Raw genomic sequence first — 20,084 nt, 5'->3', positions numbered from 1 at the left:
GCTTTATCTACCCTAATAAAACACACAAAACTTCAAGGCTTTAAATAGGATCTTGCCTTTTCTCATTTTAGTTTTCTGAAACTGAAGCAATTTTTCACAGATTTGACTTTCCTCTTCTGTCTCAAGACAATAGGATTCATGACTATGGTAGTATTTAATGGACTTTATACTTCATCACTTATTAATTCAATAATTCAGGGCAAACTCTGACTACATTTTAGTAGAATAGCAATTAGAACATTTAACCTTTATATAAAAAATACATGTCTGGTTATGGTATCTAAAATTCCTGATAGTATCTATTTCCATAAATAAAAGAGAGACACTCATTTTACCATTCCTTGCAATTGTCCTGTAATATTAGGTTAAAGGACTGAAGAAACATTAAAAGGCTATTCAAGTTCCAGGTTCAGCCACTAGAGAATTTCTTGGAGCACACGAAAAAAGGAAAAAAGAAAAGAGATACCTTCAGCACATTTTATCACAGATTGAGGAAGCAGGAAGAAGCTGCCAGAAGGTGGGTCAGAGAGTGTGAATTATGCAGTTTCCATACCTATCCTGAGCAAACACGAGCAGATTGCCAGAGTTCAGACACTTCCCTAAATGGCCAACCCATCACTGCAGTAAAAAACCTGCACTTGCACTTAAATTCTTCTTTATGGCTTTGTCTCTGAGCTGCACACCAGGATTGCTCACACACTGTATCAAATGACAACACATTTAGAAAGTTCTCATTTGCAGGAATTAGATAAAGCTTAGACTAAACGGTTACATTATTTACTATGGGCTTAGATACCCACTTACACAAATACAATATAAAACTGACTTCTGTCCTACTTTATCCCTCCAAAACATTCAGCTACAGAGACAGGATTACTCCAAACGTTTATGTCTTACAAGACCAAAACCAGTATGATCAGCAGCTTTCTGAATATGCCATAGATACAGTTTGGAATCTTTAGGGTATGAATTTGAAATTAATCAATAAAAGCAGTTACAAAGTTAGAAATCATAATGGTTTGCTTTTGCACATTTACATTTTTTGAGTAAAGATATCAGGCAGAAGGCTTTATAGATGGTTATTTTTAATAATACATAACTTAAGAGTTTGCCAGTGATGTCCTAAAAAAGCCTAACTGGCTCTTTCTAAGGCACAGTTTTTACAAAGTAGTCTAAGGAAATTAACAGCATTATAGCAAAACAAGCACTGTGCTTATTCCTTACTTAGTACCTCTGAAGAGCTACCATGAAATATTAAGTAAGGATGAGTTTGACAAATGTAGTTTATATACCATCCATAAAACTGCTTAACCTTTTAAAAAATAGAATAGAAAAAAACCCCAACCCCAATCGCCAGTTATCTTTGAGAACATGTAAAATTTCTGTAAAAAATACAAAATTATTCAGCTGTGAACAACTGTATTACTCAGAGCACAATGCTGTAGCCATAAAAGAAGAAAAATAAATACAGTAAGAATATATCTCCTAGGCAGCCTTTGCTGTATCTTGAACACACAAAGCCCTCATAACTCAGTGATATATTATCTCTCCTAGGTCAATAAGCAATTAAACACATTCCTTCCTTGATAACAGTAGGGAAAAAACTCTCCATAAAACTCTCATACCTTTAACAATTAAGTTTCACAGTATCTGAGGACATACCTTTGCTGTAAGATCCCAGAATTAATGGTTACTTTATCTGGTTTATCTCCTTGGTGTTCTGCATAAAGAAGCTATCCCAAATTTTGATTATTCTTATTGCCCTTTTCTGTATTAAGTCTAGCAGACAGATCAGTGTGGGATAATCATATTCAAAGCATGGCCTATGTATGTCATAGATTTTTACCACAGAATAGTTAATATTTTATGTCATGACCCCCTTCTATTAATACTCAACTCTATTTACTTTATTTGACAGTGAAAACTGAATTGATGTCTTTACAGAAATGTCTATCAGAAGACTTTCCTGAGCACTAATAGCTGATTTCAAGTCAGGGTTGGGCTTTTTTGCATAAAGTTCTTTTATTCTTATGCATTACTTCACATTCCTAACAATGAATTTCTATTTTAATACCCATTTGCTCAGTTTTTTCAGATTCTTCTGACTCAAGACAGTGGTGAAATAAAGAGTCATCAGATTCGTATCACCACAAGACTAGAGAAAGGGTTTTCTTCTGCAATGACTGAAATAAAATTATTGAAATATCATTATCAGTATTTATAAAAATTGAAATTTCCATCTTCTAAACATCTGCCTATTTTGACTTAAAATGCCCCTCTTAAATGACATGCCAGCTAAGGTGGGCACTGCTTCCTTTCTGAGTTCTGCATGCATAGTGTGGATTGCCCTTGCTCAATTAAGGAAAGTATTATTTTTTTTTTAATTGCTCTAAGTGATAAGAAAGGAGCAACTCTGCAATGTATGTGTATTTAAAAAGTCACTACGGAAATAAAAATGCAAATCCATGTGTGAGACACCAGAATCATAATTAAAAATACATTGGTGAGTCCAGGGGCCTATGTCAAAGGTTACCCATCCATCAACAATGAAGGTCACAAAGACAGCAAACAGCTTTTTTACAGACTGAACCCTCTTTCAGCAGCTGGTCTGACTTCCAGAGGTTTTCACTGCCACTCCAAGAGGGTAACTCTCACAAGGATCTTGTAATTTTGCAGCTGAACTACTGCAATGGTGCTCTTTCTGCCTCTGCTCAATTACATCCATTTAGATACTTCCCAAAAGAGCATTTCCTTCTTTATTGTTTTGTCCAAGACACCACTTTCCCTTCACAGCAATCAAAACCACACCCATCAACATTCCCACTCCTTTACCAACAGGGTGGATTCACAGGCTGGTGGAGAGCCTTCAATCATTCTCTCTTCAATTTTGCAACAATTGTGAGGTTTCATGTACCATGAAGTGATTTAATCTACAAAAAGAGGCAATCCCACTCCCCTGTAACTCAGGCACATCATTCCTATTTTTCCCATGCATTTGCTTTTGTGTTCAATCCGAGCTCACAGTGAGCTGATTTGGAAATCACAGGTCCCTACAAAAGAGCCATTTTTGCTCTAGTTTAGCTTCCTAGACAGGCTCCCTGTAATGGTGAAATAAGCACAGGTGCCAGTGGAAAACAGGGCTTTGCATTTGGTGACAGACAGTCCTTGGATCAGGTTTGCTGTAATGTGAACCCTTCTCTCAGGCTCTCCCTTATGCTTTGTAAGCCTAAGCAGCACGGGTGCTCCTCTTATCTTGGAATTCTAAACTTCCATGCTGAGGATAGAAGTGTTTTCTAAATGATGCACAGCACTAATTCCAGCAGGTTATTGTTTCCATCTATATATAGCTATATATCCAGCTATAACCTGTATTATTCTGGAATGGTGAATGCTGGGGAAACATTCTTCATGTCTGTTTCCACACAGCAGAGCTCACAGCACCGTGTTTTACTCTATTTTCATTCTGTTAACTGTTCAATTTGATACAAATCTGTTAAAACTCTATTGAAAACTTAACTGAAATCCAGCTGATGCAAGTCTTCACTAACAGAATCTCAGGCACAAAAGAGAGGCACATCTGAGGGGAAAAAAACCCTGCAAACTTTCTGTATTCTTATTTGTTACTGATTCAAACCCCTGGACTCTTTTTGACATTTCATCATGAAAAGTATGGTCAGTGAAGGTCAAAAAAGCAATAGTTGTCCACACTTCAACAGAAGCTAATTTCTAAGTACTAGAAAAGCAAACTTTCCTTTCAAGGCAGTTGCAGGAGTGAACCAAGCAGGGAAGCCATGCTACAACCCACACAAAGGAAGGGCACATTTAAAGGAGGAGAAGCAAACACAACTTAAACTGGAGCTCACGCCACGTCTGCAAATCAGGCCTGCTGACAGAACAGACAGGATGAGAAGAAACGTCCACATGATTATTTGGTACGAGTCATGTAACAAAGCTGCAGTGACACATGAATCCAAACTGAAAATGGTACCAAGAATATCACACAGCAAGCTTCTCCAGAGTTCTGCTGTTTCTCACAATCTCCTGACTTTTTGGGAAGGTTTCTTCAAGGGAATTTCTTTGGCCAAGTAAATACAGACATACAACAATCTAAAAAGTTTTTTAAAAGGGTAGCTGATCTAACTGCAACTAATTCAATTATGAAATACACCCTAAAAGCAGAATACAAGGTCTGATCACCAGAGTTACCTCTCAAGTGGAAAATCAATGAGACATGAGTCACCCTGGATAAAATGACAGTAACTGGCCTGCTTTTACCTCCAGAACCCAAGAGAGGCAAAAAATTCTCTCTATATATTCAGAATTCTGATAAAAAAAAAAAAAACCTTTCAGGTAAAAGGTGAATTTCCAATAAAACTGCTTCTGGGCTGGAATCAACCAGAGATGTTTTCAGAGCATGAGAGATGTAACTGAAATTCATCAATATTAAGAAGAAATTTGTTACCAGTATTGTTGGTGAAGGTTTCTGGTTGGTTTTTTTTGAGGTGCAGTTAGAACAACAACAGAAGATCTTAACAGCAGCAAATCTGTTCCTGTACACTTGTATAACCTGAATGGTCCTGACAGCAAACTGTACTCCAAAAAGCAACCCATTTATGAGAATAGAGGATTCTCAAGGATTTGCAAAATTCACTTTGGTTCAACAATTCAGATCTCCAAAATACATCCAAAATACAGTCAAGAAACACGAAAAAGACAGACTTCACTTTGAGATGGGGGAGGTGTGGGCAGCTTTATTTGCACTAGGACATCATACAAGGAGTGAGTGTTTCTCATTGTCCTTTTCAGCACTGGCTGTGAGATAGCAGATATATGAAGAACCTTTTTCATCTGAAGTATTTTAGGAATCCTCTTAACAAAGGATCATTGAATTCCCATGATCCAGAAAAAGTCTCACCTGACCTCACTTAGGAGAAATTATGTAACTACGCTTTATTCTGTTAGAAACCACTTCCTCACAGGTCCATTTAAAACTATCCACACACATGAAAAGTAATTGCACTGTAGCAGCCTCTGCAATAATACTGTGAATAAAGATTTTTTTTCAGTCTGCTTTTTTTAGAATGCACTGAATATAGCAGAATTTCCAGAAAACTGATGCAATAAACATCACAATTCCACTGAAAATAAAACACTGGTTAAAAATAAAAAAACCCATAAGCTATACTGGCTTCTCATTTTGCCTCTTTTCCCAAAATTTAATAAATAAATAAACAAAACAGAAATGTTGATAAGTGAGGATTGAGAAGACCTGAGAACATCTAGTTAGCTTTCTTTCTCCTGAAGTCTAGCTTTTAAGGAAACCCCCAAAGAACAGTGCTGGCAGCATAGCAAGGCACAGAAATACTGTCAAACCTTTTCAAGTGACAATTAGATTAGCTACTAACAAAAGCAATACACTCATGTATCCCTAACCAGGAAAACTTGCTGCTAGTTGTACTCTGACTTTTAGAGACATGTACATAGAAAGCACAAGTTAATGAAAAGAAGGTAATGGGTGGAAAACATGTACTAATATATTCTAATTTCAAAATTACTAATAAGATAGAATTTTTGAAGTTGCCAATTTTTTTTTTACATTGGAAATAGGAAAATAACCCGAAGCAAAGAAACCATGGCACCTATTGAAATGTTAACAGCTTTCTACTCATCTTTAGCCAGTCACCACCCATACACCACTGCAGCCAACTCTGCAGGAACTGCTGCTCCAAACTCCAGGGTAAAGCAGCCTTTTCCAGCTGCTCTGCCTGACAATTGCACCTCAGTTCCAGCTCCTCAGGTGCATCTGCCTAAGACTTAAGCCTTTGTGCCCTTACTACATGAGACACCATGATCCCTTCATAATAGGCTACAAAAAAGCCTCTGTACTGCAGTGACACATGGAAGGAAAATCCCTGGAAGATATAAAATACTTGAGAAAAGGAACAACTCCTTTTCTGACATCAGTCTAATATGGTGAACAGTGTTTGCAATCTTTATTGATTTCCAGATTTATATAAGCAAACACTACACCAGGATCTAAACCCAGTGCCCTGCCAGCAACACTTTGTTTCTTGATGGTTTAGTCACAATTTGCCATCAAGTATAACAAAGACAATGCTGATAGCCTATGCAATAAAAGTACACATAAACTTTAATCTGTATAAATGGTGAGATGGGAAAATGTACTAAAAGTCTAATTACAATTAGGCTGTAATAGACTGAAAGCATCATTTTATCTAAACCCTCTACACTCTTCTGAAATGGCTGAGAATGTGACATTTGTTTCCCTTTAACCCCTTCTCTAATTCCAGAGCTCAGACATATGTGACTCAAAGCCTATCCTTCACTTGCCCTTAACCCTGAGGCAGCTTTGTCAAATTTCAAAAATCAGAAATGCTTGAACAAGGTCGTATGGGATGCAGACAGTTGATTTTGAACAGAAAAAATGGAGAATAAGGCATTAAACTGAATTTAGTTCAAAAAGTTCTATCAAACTGTTCAGTACTTTTAACTCTAAAAAGCTTTAACTCATTTGTAACAAGGTTATCTCTTCCAGCGTAATCAAATAATTTTAAATCGCCCCAAAAAGTCCCAAAGGAGAAATTTTGTATAAAAATAGGATATGTAGTAAACAAGGCACATTTCTGTTCAAGCTTATTTATACTGCTATTACATAACAATGGGCATGAAAGACTGAAATCTATTCCTAATACATGGAACACAAACTGACTTTAAACAACAATATATTTATATAACAAACCCTTCAGGAACCTTAAGACTTGATCAGTGGTGATGAACCCCCAACATCCATGTCTCAGATATTCACTGTAGTCTCCATTTTACACAGAGGTGAAGCTGCATGGTGTGCTCTATTTCAGAGCCTGGAATGCACCTGACTCCCTGGCTCATTAGAATTTACCTTCTGAGCTTTGCTTCTCCTCAATGAAGTCTTCTCAAAGACTTTGACTCTAGCTCAGTTTCTTCCTTTTGGATCACTAAAACCACCTAAAGGCAAGTTTAAGATATTAAATCTACAATGAAAGCTCTATTAAAGTTACCTTCAATATTACATTACAGAAGCTTTAATAAATACTTCATAAAAACCCTTTAATGAATATATTTGATAGAGGTTTTTTTACTAAATCTTGCAACTGTTACATCACTAATTTTTTTCTCCACCATGTTGTTTTGTTATTTTACTCTTTTAAATCATGGCAAACAATATTACAAAAATCTAAAAATGAATAGAGATCTCATGGTAAAAAGTCATCTTCTATGCCAAGGACAGAAAACTATACTTCAATCACCTCTAACAGGAGGTTATTTAACCTTTTCTAGAGCACTTTCAGCAACAGATATCCCATTACTTCCCTCAGATATATAACCCTGTGATTATCTGTCCTGGATAAATAATCTTTCCTGAAGCTGGAAAGTTTTCCCTGACATCAAAATCTCTTTTAATGCTCCTCAGGACTATTATTTCTTATCCCACCTAGAGAGAACAGTTTATTACATTATTCTCTGTTGCAAACTTTCTTACCACATTTGAAGCCTATTATTATGTCTCCCCATCTCTGCTAAAGACTAAACAAGTCCAATTCTTTCAGTCCTTTCTCAAAGGTCATTATTGCAACTCTTCTCTAAATACTCTCAGCTGGTCCAAGTGTGCTGGAAGCAGAGCACCAAGAACAGAGACACTGCATTATCTGAGGCCTTACACTGGGGCTGCAGAGCAACTTCCCTCTCACATGCAACAATCCTGTTCACAAATCCCACTGGGATCCTGGTTTTCACAGAATTGTCACAACTCCACTGTGTTCATTTTGTGATACAGCTGCTTATTTACAGAACTGTTGCTCAGCCAAGTGCTTCTCATATTTAAATTTATTATTTCTAGCTAAAGGTACTATTTTGTGTTTCTCTTTACTGAACTGCATCCCATACAGTTCAGGTCACTGATCCGGTTTTCCAAGACTATTTCACACCAATGCTTACATTCACTCCCAGATTTGTCCTCCCCAGGCAATTAGGAAATCTGCTTTGTTCTATCACCCAGACCACAAAACAAAAAAATAACTAGGAGTAAATTCATAAAATACAACTGCAAATGACACACCCATGCCTTCAATCTCCAATGTTCTTAAAACATTTATTTAATAAGCAATTAAGCAGCACGGCAGAACTCCTCTGACAGTATCCATCTTTGGTGTTTCAAATTCCTTGGCTGTGGAGATAACATTCCTAACTGCACAGGCAGAGCATGTTTCAAACACAAACATACACAGGAGGCTCTGTCACTCTCCTCCCTCTTTAATTCATTTCTGTGTGGCACAGTAACCCAGTTGCACAGCTTCTCCAATATGCAATTTGGGCTCCCTGGTTCTCCTTCCTAAGCTACAGATTCTTCAGTTCACACAAAAAACCCTGCACCACTAGCTCTGAAAAATTCAGCTCTCATGGACATATATATATGCTAATAATATCAACAATAAATATGCTAAAATATCAACAAAAAGCAGGATATTATAATTTATGTACCAACAGGTAAACTCTCAGGAACACTCCCTTCCTCTGACTTTCAAACTTTCTAACTTAAGTGTTTTAAACAAAATCAGAATCATTCTTCTTAGGCCAAAAAAATCAGCTACTTCTCATGATAAGATACTATTAAAATCCCACTTCTCTGCTACTAACATATAAAGATGAGCTTTTACACTTCTTACTGATACTTGGTCAGCACATATGCACCCCCCACAAAACCAAATATTTGTGTTTAAATACTGTATTTAAATCTGAACTACTAGCAACATCTTTAAAATCTTGGACAATCAAATTGTCTATCTTGCCCACATTCAAATTCCTTTGTCCTGTGATGAGGTTCAAAAGACCAGAAAAACTGGAGAGCAGCTAATAGCAATCCAAACCACTGCTACAAGGAGAATCAACTCTTTTCTGAAGGAACAAGAGACAAAGCAGTGAGCTGTATGCAAAGCAAAAATACTGAAATTCAGTATCAGGTAAAACTTTACCACGGGGTGAGTGATGGAGCTGCTCAAACAAGCAACACAAGGAGGAGCTCTGCCATCAGAGGGAAGGATCCCAGGGTGCTTCCAAGGGCAGGGGATTGGACTCACTGAGCTTTATGTTTATCTGTGTTTCACTGAATTCATTATAAGCATCAAAACACTGAGGTAACTCTAAAGAACAGTTATTGTAAGTTAAGCTACTAAGCTTTTGCACAGAAGATACAACCAACTGCCTGTATAAGGGAAAGCAATTAAATGCAAACTGTTAACTAATACTCAAATTTTGAATACAAACCATACAAATTATCAACCTACAAACCTTAAGTATTTTGATTACAAAGCTGCACTCCATAAGGAAATATTTTTAAAGGTCTTTTTGTTTGGAACACAAATGTCCAATAAGAACACATCATTTAATGTTCAGCTCTGCACTTCTGAAGTGTCTATAAGAGTTACTCAAACAGAAGGAAGGTTTTCAGAAAACTGCAACTACCATGATGGTTCTTTACAACCACAGCAGTTTTTCAACCACAACCCATATATTTACACTGTTCTTAAAAGTGGAACAATATACCCTTAAGTGTTAGAGTAAAGTTTACCAGGAGCAAATTCTTATCAGCAGCAGCATGACTTACAGCAAAGAACACTTAATTTGGAAACTTAAAAAAAAAAGCCTTACTACAGAAGTGAGAAAGTTTCTCAGTTTCTGCAACTTCACTCACGCCCACAGAATCAACAGAATTTTTCTTCTTCAAGGTTTTTAAGGACAAGGTCTACAGATATCTGTCTGGAATAATACAATTTGTTTTAAACCAACCTGAGAGAAAGGGAACAATAGGTCCTACAGTACTGCATTTCTAGAACTGTGAGTGCAATCTCTATATATGGACGTAAGTGCCAAATACTTGATGAATAAATTCTCTCTTGCAAATTTGGTTCCTTATGACCAGAGAGACCTAAATCATCAGTTCCCACACAATGCAAAGACTTTGGGAAAACCAAAACAAAGCAAACCTCAATAGATTAGTCCTAGACATCTTAAAGAGGGGTTGGGAAATGTGAAAGATAATTTAAAAGAAGAAAAAAAAAAAAAAAAAAACAAAAAAAAAACCAAGAAAAAAAGCACAACTGGAAGCAGGACAGACTGCAAAGACTTCTGTTCCAGCTTCCCCAGTACTTTTAGAAATGTTAAGAAACACATTTCTTATTTCCCTTACAGTAAAACAGCAGAGTATAAGTCTTTCCACTTTGTATCAACCACACAATTATTATTGATCACAAGTCAACCTAAGTACCTAAAATGATCTGGAAGAACCAGTCACAGACAAACAGACCAAAAAACCCAAGCAACCAACCAAAAAAACCCCACAATAACTTTAATCTTCTGGAAATGGTGCGAGTGTAAAGCCTTCATTCTGTAGGAGACTAAGGACAGCATATCTCACTATGTAATCTCACTACACAAGTATGTTAGAAACACTGATAAACATCAGAGCAGTCACATGCTGCTCAGCTGTAGAACAAAAGCCCTTATTAGGACACATTCCCAAATTCTGTGAAATAAAGATCTCGTTTTTTTGCACATTAAGTCCATAATAACATCAAGGCAAAGAATCCCATTTGCTATTTCTCTTTTTCCAGAAATGTTAAAAGTGATGAGACAAGACACACGATTGAGCTCCATCACTAAATACCTCAATAATGAAGCTATTTAATACAGCCTCTCACTTAGCAGTGATACACTTGGAGCATGCAAGGCAAAGGAAACATCATTTCACTTAGCAGTGATACAACTGAGAATTGCAACAACTACCTACGAGAGACTAAACACCAGAAACAGAAATGATCAGCAGTATTTCAATGTAAGGTCATTCACTGCTGCTCCTTACTGACACACACAGTTGCACTCCTCACAAAAACCCTTTAAATTCGAGCCTGTACATCCAAAGCACAGAATTTTTCTGTGGAATAAACCTGACAGTGCTGGAAAAAGCCTGAAAGCAAAGTTGTTTAGGTTCTTAATGACTTGCTAGAAGTCACATGTCAAACTGACTTAACTGCTAAGCCCTTCTAAGGTAATGGGAAGTTTCTTCACTTGAGTGACAATTTTCAGATGACAGGGGTTTTTTTGAACATATTTCCTACATACTCTTTAGAGAGATGCATTTTTCTCTGCTGCTGTTTAACATATACCATGTTTTTTCCACTTGTGATTAAGCAAGTATTACTACTATTAATGCAAAAGACAGTACAGTAAGATTAAAAGATGCTTGAAAACAAACTACAATAGCACCTTGGCAACTTCTTTTCTCAGAAGTTACACTGGCTTATGTAAAGAATCAAATTTTCCTAAGCCCAAACCTACCAGTCCCTGCTAATAATCCTTGGAGCAGCTAGCATGGGAAGCCAGTATCCAACCACAGGTTAAAAATACACCCAAAAAACATGTTCTTAAGAGGTTGCACAAGTCAGTATTTAATGTAAAATACAGGGTACAGGTAGAGCTTCACTTAAAAGCCTCAGTAAACAATCACTATGTAGTGATTAGTACAGTATAATGATAACATCAATGGAATACATGCAAATATATGTACAACCATGGAAGAACTACTAGTTTTTTTAATAACTGGAAACAAATTTACAAAATAAAATTTGGAGCGTCAAAGCCTCAAAAACATATCCTTTAAAAAAAATTTAGCAGATTAGCAAAATACTCCAAGACTACAAAACCTGCCAACGTTACTGGATAAAAACAAGGATAGAATACAAAACACCATAAGGAAGAAGAAGAACCATATGCTCTCCCTTAAAAGAGATCAGGATTAGGAGACAAAGGGAATATTGCTGAGCTGGGACACTTGGATACGACTGGAATATTTTCTTCTAAACACAAGAGAAAACAGAACTGCATGTTACAAGTTTGTGCTGTAACGGGACATAAATCAAAGCCTCCATCTAGAGCAGACTTGGGATGTTCAAGAGCTCTCTTTCGGAGCTCTGCATCCTCAACCATGAGCGCCCGTGTCCCTGCGGGGCAGGAACCACTTGGGCTGCCCGGGAGAACCCGGCCGGGAGCGAGGGCACGGCCGGGGCAGGGCTGCGGGGCAGGGGCGCAGGGCAGGCCGAGCCGGCGGGACACCGCCGGGGGCCCGGGGCCGCGGGGTGGCCGAGGAAGGGCCCGGGAGCCCCGGCTGTGAACAGGGGCCGGCAGCCAGGATCGGGCACGGCCGGGACAGCGCGGGGAGCTCGGGGACAGCCGCTGCGGGGGTGGCACGGCGGGGGAGACCCGAGGGGCTCTGTGGGACCCGCGGCTGGCGGGCCTCGGGGACGGAGCAGCGCGGGGGAAGCGGCGGGACGGGGAGAGCCCGAGGCGGGGGAGGGAGGGGGGGCGGCCGCGGGGCAGGCACGGGGTGATGTGAGGTGAGGCGGGGCAGGGCCGGGGCGGGGGGAGGAGGAGGCGGCGGCGCGGAGCCAGTGGCGCTCCCCGGGGCGCGCGCCCCGCCCGCTCCCGAGCGCCCGTTCCGCGGCGGGAGGGGCGGCGGGTCCCGGTCCCGCCCCCGGCCCGGTACCATTACCCAGCGCGCCCAGCGCCGCCGCCATCCCGCACCCGGCACGCTCCCGCGGGAGCCGCGCGACCTCGCGAGACTTCCCGCCTGCCTTCCTTCCTCGCCCGCCCCTGCCCCCGCCTCCCGCCCCGCGCGCACCGTGCCCGCGCGCGGCTCAGACGCAACATGGCGGCCGAGGCGCCGCGCACGTGCCCCGGGGCCGCCGCGCCGGGCGCGCGCACACGTAAAGCCGGGGGGGAGGCGGGGCCGCCGCGCACGCGCAGGAGGCGCCACCGCGGGCCAGCTGATTCGAACGGGGCGCGCGAGCCGCCACCTCCTCCCCGCACGCGCTGGTCACGTGGGGGCTTCCCCCGCTCGCTCCCTCCTCCTCCTTCCCCCTCCCCGCGCGGGTTCCGAACTCGCCGCCGCCCGGGGCCCCCCCCCGCCCCTTCCCCCGGGGCCGGGCCGGGCCCTCACCTGGCGCCCGCTCCTCGGCGCGGCCGGGCCGCGCAGCCCCGCTCGCTCCCTCCGTGCCGCCCGCACCAGGCGGCGGCTCCGCACAGCGCCTGCTCCCCTCAGCGCGGCGGCGGCTCCTTCCGCTTCCTTCCCCTCCCCCCCGCGCTGCGGCAGGACCCGCTCCCTGCAGCTCCCCCTGCCGGCGGAGCGCGGCGGCGGCGCTGGCCGGGAGCGCGGCGCGGCCGGGCAGGTGTCAGTCAGTCTGTCTGTCTGTCTGTCTGTGCGCCGGGGCGCCTCGAGGGACGGGGACAGCTCCGCCCGCGCGGGCGGCGGCAGCGGGAAAGCGGGCGGCTCCGGGCGCCCCGGCACAGCCGCCGGCGGAGCGGGAACGCTCCAGGGCTGCCGGGACGCGCAGCGCGGCTCGGGGGCAGCGCTCGCTGGCTGGAGGTGATCCTGCCCCCAGTGCACCCAAAGCGGGGCTGCTCGGCTCGCAGCTCCTGACTAATTTCCACCACGGTGTCCCGACTGAGCTCAAGCTGTGCCGCACAAACAGGCTCTGTGGGGTACTCCAGCCCTCTGGGTTATGACTAAATATTAATCGATTGTGCTTTCAAATTTCTTCCTGTAGTGCTGCTTGGTTCTCAGCCCACCGGTGTGCGATCACCAAGAGTTAGTACTGCCTACCGCCCACAGCCTGCTCTAATACATCATTTACCTGTACTCCTACAGAGACAACAAAACTACTGTCTGTCTCCGACTATTCTTGAACTTCTCATTGCTTTTTTCCTGAAACACCACAGTTAAAATGCATTTGGAAGAGTTTTGTGTAGACAAGAATGTAGACACGAAACACAGAGACTCACATTTTCTGTTAAATGCTAATGAAATTCAAAAACCTTTCTCTTAATAATAATTAACATTTCTACATTGCTGGAAAATCCTTAGGTAAAACAGTTTTCTGTAACAGAGTTAAGTATCGAGGAATATTTTCAGTTGCTTTTAAAGGTAGCTAGTGACTGTATTGAAGTGATAGATACTTTTGTAAAAAAAAGCACATTTAATAAAATCCTAATTATCCAAATTGCAAGTCTAGTCATACAGACATTCCTTCTGCAAAGTCTGCAGAAAAACCTCAGCAGCTTTTTCCACCCTCCCAAGCAGTTCTCACTTTTCCTACATCTTGCTGACTTGGAAGTCTTCTGTGATCAAATTCAAACCAACAGAAATCCCACAAGAGAGAGAGAGAGAGAGAGAGAGAGGGAATTTTCTCTCGATTCTGTGCTGCTCTCTCACAGCCCTGTTGTGCGTGTGCCCGACAGGAGCGGTGCTCTCATTACTGCAGGAGCACCTGTGTGCACTAAAGCGCTCTGCCTCGCAATCCATTCTGAAATACGCTCACTTAGCTGAACAGCTGCAATGGCTGAGGATATTATTGCATTGCAGACAAGCCTTAGTGCTTCCACAGGAGAACTGAGGCTTCTGCTCAGCTGCTTCTCAGCAAAATCGATTGGGTGTTTTGATGGTGGGTTTTTTTTCAGATTCCCGTGGCCCTGCAAAGACGCAGTTGAGCAGCAGACCTGACCGACTCCAGGGGCTGCTGACACGGGAGGCAGCACTTCCCCCATCCCTGCCCCGCAGTTCTTCCTACTGCCCACTCTGCTGCTCATCTACACACACACTAAACCAGCTGGAATTCCTAAACCACCAAGAATCTGTTCCTGTTTCTGGTGTGTTCGTTTTCATCTAGAAATTAAACTGCACACCACAGGGGTGACAAGAGCCAGCATGAGAGACGGGGGAGGGAATGCTGCCAGGAGAGGCGAGGAACCAGGCAACCCTCCTTTGGCACCAGTAACTTTCTGGCAATAGGATTAAACCAGTCCGACTATACTGTAACCACACCCTACACCAGGATTTGCCTTCAATTCACACTTAAATATTAGGTTCTGCCATCTTGCCTAAGAAGCAGGGATGCCTAGTGATGGAAGGTTAACAAAGACCTGCTAACCTGCTAATGGTGGATGTTTGAGGTCATGGTTCCTGCTAATGAAAGGGATACTCCTCAGGCTCTTGCCCCACCTCTGCACCCTCCCTGCTTTTCCCTGGATTTAATCCAGCCATTGTGTACCTACTGTGTAGTTTGGCTCTGTTAACCTTCCAGAGCAAAATTAACAATATGCAAAGAAGAGAAAGCAGCCCATGTGTAGTAATGCCTGAGATCAGGTGCACTAACACCTCCACCCAAAAGAATTTACATTAAATCCTGGAGAAACCGGCTTTGTTTGAAGCTGCCTCAGGCTCTACATCTGTGTCCCCACAGTTCAAAATCTTTTTCACCCACTCGTGCTACCCTGCAGCCCCTTCCCTTCAGTATCCTACAGCAGCTCTGAAATAATTCCTAAGTGTAAAGGAATAAACTCCTGCCTAGCAGCACCACACAGCTTTCTCCAACACATTTTCACTTCCAGTTGGTGTCCCTTGTTCCTCATATACTCTACCCAAACTATGTCACCTCTCCAGTTCTTGTGGCTGCAGCTTCCTCTGTGCTACAGCATCTATCTTGTACCAGTAACTGGTACTGCATTTATTATGGGCAGCCTTACATATTACTCATTTATAAGGCAATAACAAATTCTCAGGCTTCATCGATGTTGGTCGTGGGAAAAAAATCCCAAACCACAAAACTCAAACCACAACAAAACCACCCCCTATTCTGATCAGGGGATAATGGTGTTAATGACAACTTTTCATCAAGTTACAATGGGACAAGCTATAAATTAGTAGATCAGACCCCTCCCAAAGAAGCATTTTCTACAAGAGCAGAAGCTTTATATCCCTCCGTGTTTGTGGGATGCCTCAGCTCACGTTTGTGCGTGGAGAGTTGCCAACATTACAAGTTCCAGCGTCGATGAAGCTGTGACACAGCTCCTGCTTTCAGCAGCAACATCACTGTTCCCAGCCATCTCAATCCCTGAAATTCCTTAATTGCTTCTCCTATTATTAGAGCAAATAATATGTGATTGTTTTTTTCCTGACAAAAGATTAATGAAACCCACTCGTGGGAACTCAGCACAATGGAGAAGCTGAGCCTAAGGACATCTAGGTTAGTTGTGACAGCTGCTCTGCTCTTTCCCCCGTGCCCTCCAAAGAGCATTAACAAGCTATTACTGGTTCCTACCCCAGCTCTGCTTCGACGGGGCTTATGTCCTTGGCTACAGCTCTGCATCTGCACTGGCTCTCCAAGAGGGCACGCAGGACAAGGGAGATTATGGCTCAGTTCAGCTCCAGAGGCTTATTTCATCTGACTCAAGCCTTGGACAGTGAGAATTTTCCTAAAGCCAGATTAGGCTCTGCTGGATCAACTTCCGTGGCCCAAACCTAATAAAGCATCCTGGACTGGGTGAGAGCTGGCTCAGCACAACACTTGGATATCTCTGCATTAATTACTTCATCACCTCAATAATTTTGTCTGTAGGTACTTTAGGGGTGGCACTTTGGAGAAAGAGAAGAAAAAGTACTTGCATTCTTGTAGATAGTTACAGAAGATAAAGTTATTGAAGGATAGTTTTTGTTGAGACAACAGGAAACAAAAAAAATTAACAGAGTTTAAACAATTTTCTGCTTGAATACATGACATCCTTACACAATCATGTAACATTGTTATAGGTCCTCTGTTTTGCTCAGTTCTGCCTGCTCTATTCCCTGGAGACCTCCACATTCTGATTTTTTTTCCCCATTAAAGCTGCCATATATAAAGAATAGATATGAGAAAGGCTAGATTGCCCTCAGTGAAATGTTTCCACTGGTTTTACCCGAAGCAAAATCCTTTAGAGAAACAATTCTGGTTTGTGTCTAACCTTTAAGAACTATTCTGCCTGAAGACATACTCTACTGATGCATTGAAGTGAGGAATGCCTGAGTTTTATGCCTTTTTTTGGGGAGGGGTAGGAACAAGGTAGGGGGAAATAAAATTTCAGCCCTTCATTAAAGAGAACTATCTCCAGTCACTGATAAAGGGTAAGTGCATTAGACAATTCACGAGTCTTGCAACCCACACAGATTATTGCAGATTTTACTTTAGTTACTGAAGTTAGTAATATTCCATGTTGAAAAAGCAAGTTACCAATCACAGAAGTTAATTGAATTTTGGAAGTTATTATTCACATTTTCTGTCTGTATATTTAAAGTAGAGTCAATCTAATTCAAATTGGTCTAAGAAGCTGCAGTGAAGTAATCTAATACTTGTTTTTAATAACTGAATTAATTAGACTATATTGAGTACTATGCATAAATACCCCTCACATATGAGGTATTCCCATTTAAATGGCTTTTTCTAATTTCAGTAGAGGCTTCAATGTCAGATCAATATGAAATGGCAGCAAGATTGTAGTGCATTATTAAAAAAAACATTCTAGATTGCAACCCAATAAACATAAAAGCTGCACACCAAAAGGAAAATCTTTGTTTTTCAGAATGTATTATTCTTCTTAGCTTTTACTACTCAAGAGTGGGTTTTTATACTTCAAAATAGAAATATTGCTACCTTTTTCAACCAACTGTATCTTTTTTAATTTGCTTCACTGCAGTTTCTTCGAGCATGTTATTATTGTAGTGTCTGAAATGTGACTCGGGCTTCAAGAAAACAACAATTCAGAGAGTTCCATGTTCTGGGACATTTTACCTGTGTGAATCAGGGAAGTTTTGACTAAACAGGATGAAAGGGTGAGCTGGACCTGTACAGGCACAGTGGTTTTGCCTGAAGCCCACATCACCTCCATTTACCTCCCTGGAGCATCCCCATCAACACAGACTCGGAGTGAGTTTTGTCAGGGAGTTTTAGTCCTTACAGATGTTATCAACTCCTGTCCAAACAACCCCTTTTATCTTTCCTCTCTCCTACAGAAACATCCCTTTGTTACATGTTTGGGAGCACTCTCAGGTAATAGTGGCTCTGCATTAATGTTTTGAATTATGCATAACCTACATGAAGGTGCATCAGGTCACAGAAGATGCCTGTTACTATTTTAGCTACCTTAATATTCCTTCAGGTCTTACAACACAATAAAGGGCTCTGTTGTTACTCTAAACAGTATGTAGAATGTTCAATGTCAGAAAAACATTACATTAGCAGTTTTCAAGTAAGATAGAGGTGTCTAAATAAAACAAATAAATAAATAGACCTGGCACATTTCTGCCTAGCCTTTAGGCCCATTTCCTCCAAACAGAAAAGCTCTTCAGTGACAAGCTTGTGAATTGGGCCCTCTCATACAGGATGTGAAAGATTTAAATAAAATTTCAAACAAATTGCCATCACACAGGAGTGAACCCCAGCACCACTGACAGTTTAAGAGATTCCAGTTCAGGGCTCAAATCCAGAATGACAGCAGACCCTTTTCAGATTTAACTTAAAGGCAGAGCAGAAGCACAGACTGTCTCTATCACATGAACCTTTTCCAACACCTACAGAAAGAACTTAGCAAGACCAGTCTCTGCACTTGAGTGTGCTAAGGTAAGGTCACATATGAAGCTCAGATTCCTACTGATCAAGTTCAAAAGACAGATTATCTCCACTACCCTGCTTGGTTGGACAGCAAATTAATTATACTACAAGCAACCGAGGTAAAAGAGAGCATATTTCCCATACTAAAAATTATTCAGAAGACAGCGCACTCAGAGTTCATAGCTAATACATGTTTTATTTCTTGCCTCTACAGTTAAATTGTAAACCTTGGTAGTACATGAAACACTAAATTGAAAATACTGTCTACGTGAATTAGTAGCTGCCAGTTCATTAGCACTTTGACATGCATGAGTGCATTTCTTTTGTTATAAATGAAAATCTCAGAGAAACCTTACTTCTGGTGCTAAAGAGACACAGTGTGCAGTGGTGGAAACAAACATGAATTCACAGTGTGAGCAAGTGCTGCATGTTCATTTGGGTTTGGCATTTTAACAGACACCCAGGGGAGGTGGGGAAAAAAAAAGCAGTGTATCCCCATGGTAACCAGGACATCTTTTTTTATAATGTTTAACATGTTTAGCATGTTTAACATTAAACACACCAGACAGAAAAAAATTAGTCACCTAGAGAAATATTCATTTCTGAGCAAAACTATTCATGAACAATAAACATGAAAAGCTCTTGGCTGTATCCTGTGAGATATGAAACAAAAATTGTTATTTTTCATTTCTGGCAGCTGACAATTTATTCTAAGCTATGAATCAAATGCCTCCTCTCTTCTGCCCTCTTTGTTCTTCTCAACAAAGTACTTTTAGATTTACTTTCTCATGTGCTAAGTTATTCCAAAACCAGATCTTACTAAATTTTTTTATGTATAATAAATTGTTTGTGATCTCCAAGTGAGGAAGGAGGAACATATCTGGAAATTAAATCTTCTCAACTTGATTTGTGTTATGAAAATATTTTGTGGATGATGACTCCTTTACTTTTGTACCTCCCATGCTCCAAATGACTAGGAAAAAAAGTACTTTAAGATTCACTACCATTGCATAAAGGCATCTCAAAACTGCATAACAAACCAGTGTATTCCTATTATGCCAGCTTTACTTTTTTACTGATGGTTCATTTTATACTTGTATATAAATCAGCCAGTCAAGTGTCAGCTGTATTTTTACATGTCCATTCAACAATCAGAACTTGAAGTTTTACCTAATCAACTCAATCTTGAACAAGTCAGAACAGAGAATGAATTATTTACTTGCTTATTCATCTGATCAACATCCTATTTCAGAGATCAAGTTCTTAATGCATTTTTTAAAGCCCACACATACACCCATGTGCAACCTATGTGGGAAACTTGCCATCAAGTGACTTTGCATGTTGTACCACTATCAGTCCAGGTGCAGAAAACCTACTGGACACTTCAGTGATGTGTTTCTCTCAAATGGACTTTCTTTTTCTAGCTGCATGTCTGAGCTGACACACAGAAGAGAGAAAAGTTCTGAGATAGAATAAATAATTCCAACTTTCTGCAAAAACCATGACTCTGCCATTGTAAGCAAACGTGTAACATGAGATGCATAAGCATATTTTATC

The 20,084-nt window shown here is 41.3% G+C and overlaps 1 protein-coding gene across 4 annotated transcripts in view; it reads right to left on the bottom strand.

Annotated features, from left to right (window-relative positions):
• The window catches only part of ZZZ3 (zinc finger ZZ-type containing 3), a 55,242-nt gene extending 42,110 nt beyond the window's left edge, over positions 1-13,132 (bottom strand). For 2 of the 4 annotated variants that reach the window (XM_058029747.1, XM_058029751.1), the window contains exon 1: positions 13,049-13,132. The gene's annotated coding sequence lies outside the window, so the exon portion shown is untranslated. Of the gene's footprint in view, positions 1-6,919; positions 6,955-12,601; positions 12,684-13,048 lie in introns of those variants that run through there. The other 2 variants (XM_058029749.1, XM_058029750.1) reach the window with 2 other exon arrangements.
• Positions 13,133-20,084: the final 6,952 nt, after the last annotated feature.

The sequence above is a fragment of the Melospiza georgiana genome, chromosome 9, assembly GCF_028018845.1.
Source record: "Melospiza georgiana isolate bMelGeo1 chromosome 9, bMelGeo1.pri, whole genome shotgun sequence".
In the NCBI taxonomy this organism is placed as follows: domain Eukaryota; kingdom Metazoa; phylum Chordata; class Aves; order Passeriformes; family Passerellidae; genus Melospiza; species Melospiza georgiana.
This window is presented reverse-complemented; position numbering and strand designations above follow the sequence as displayed.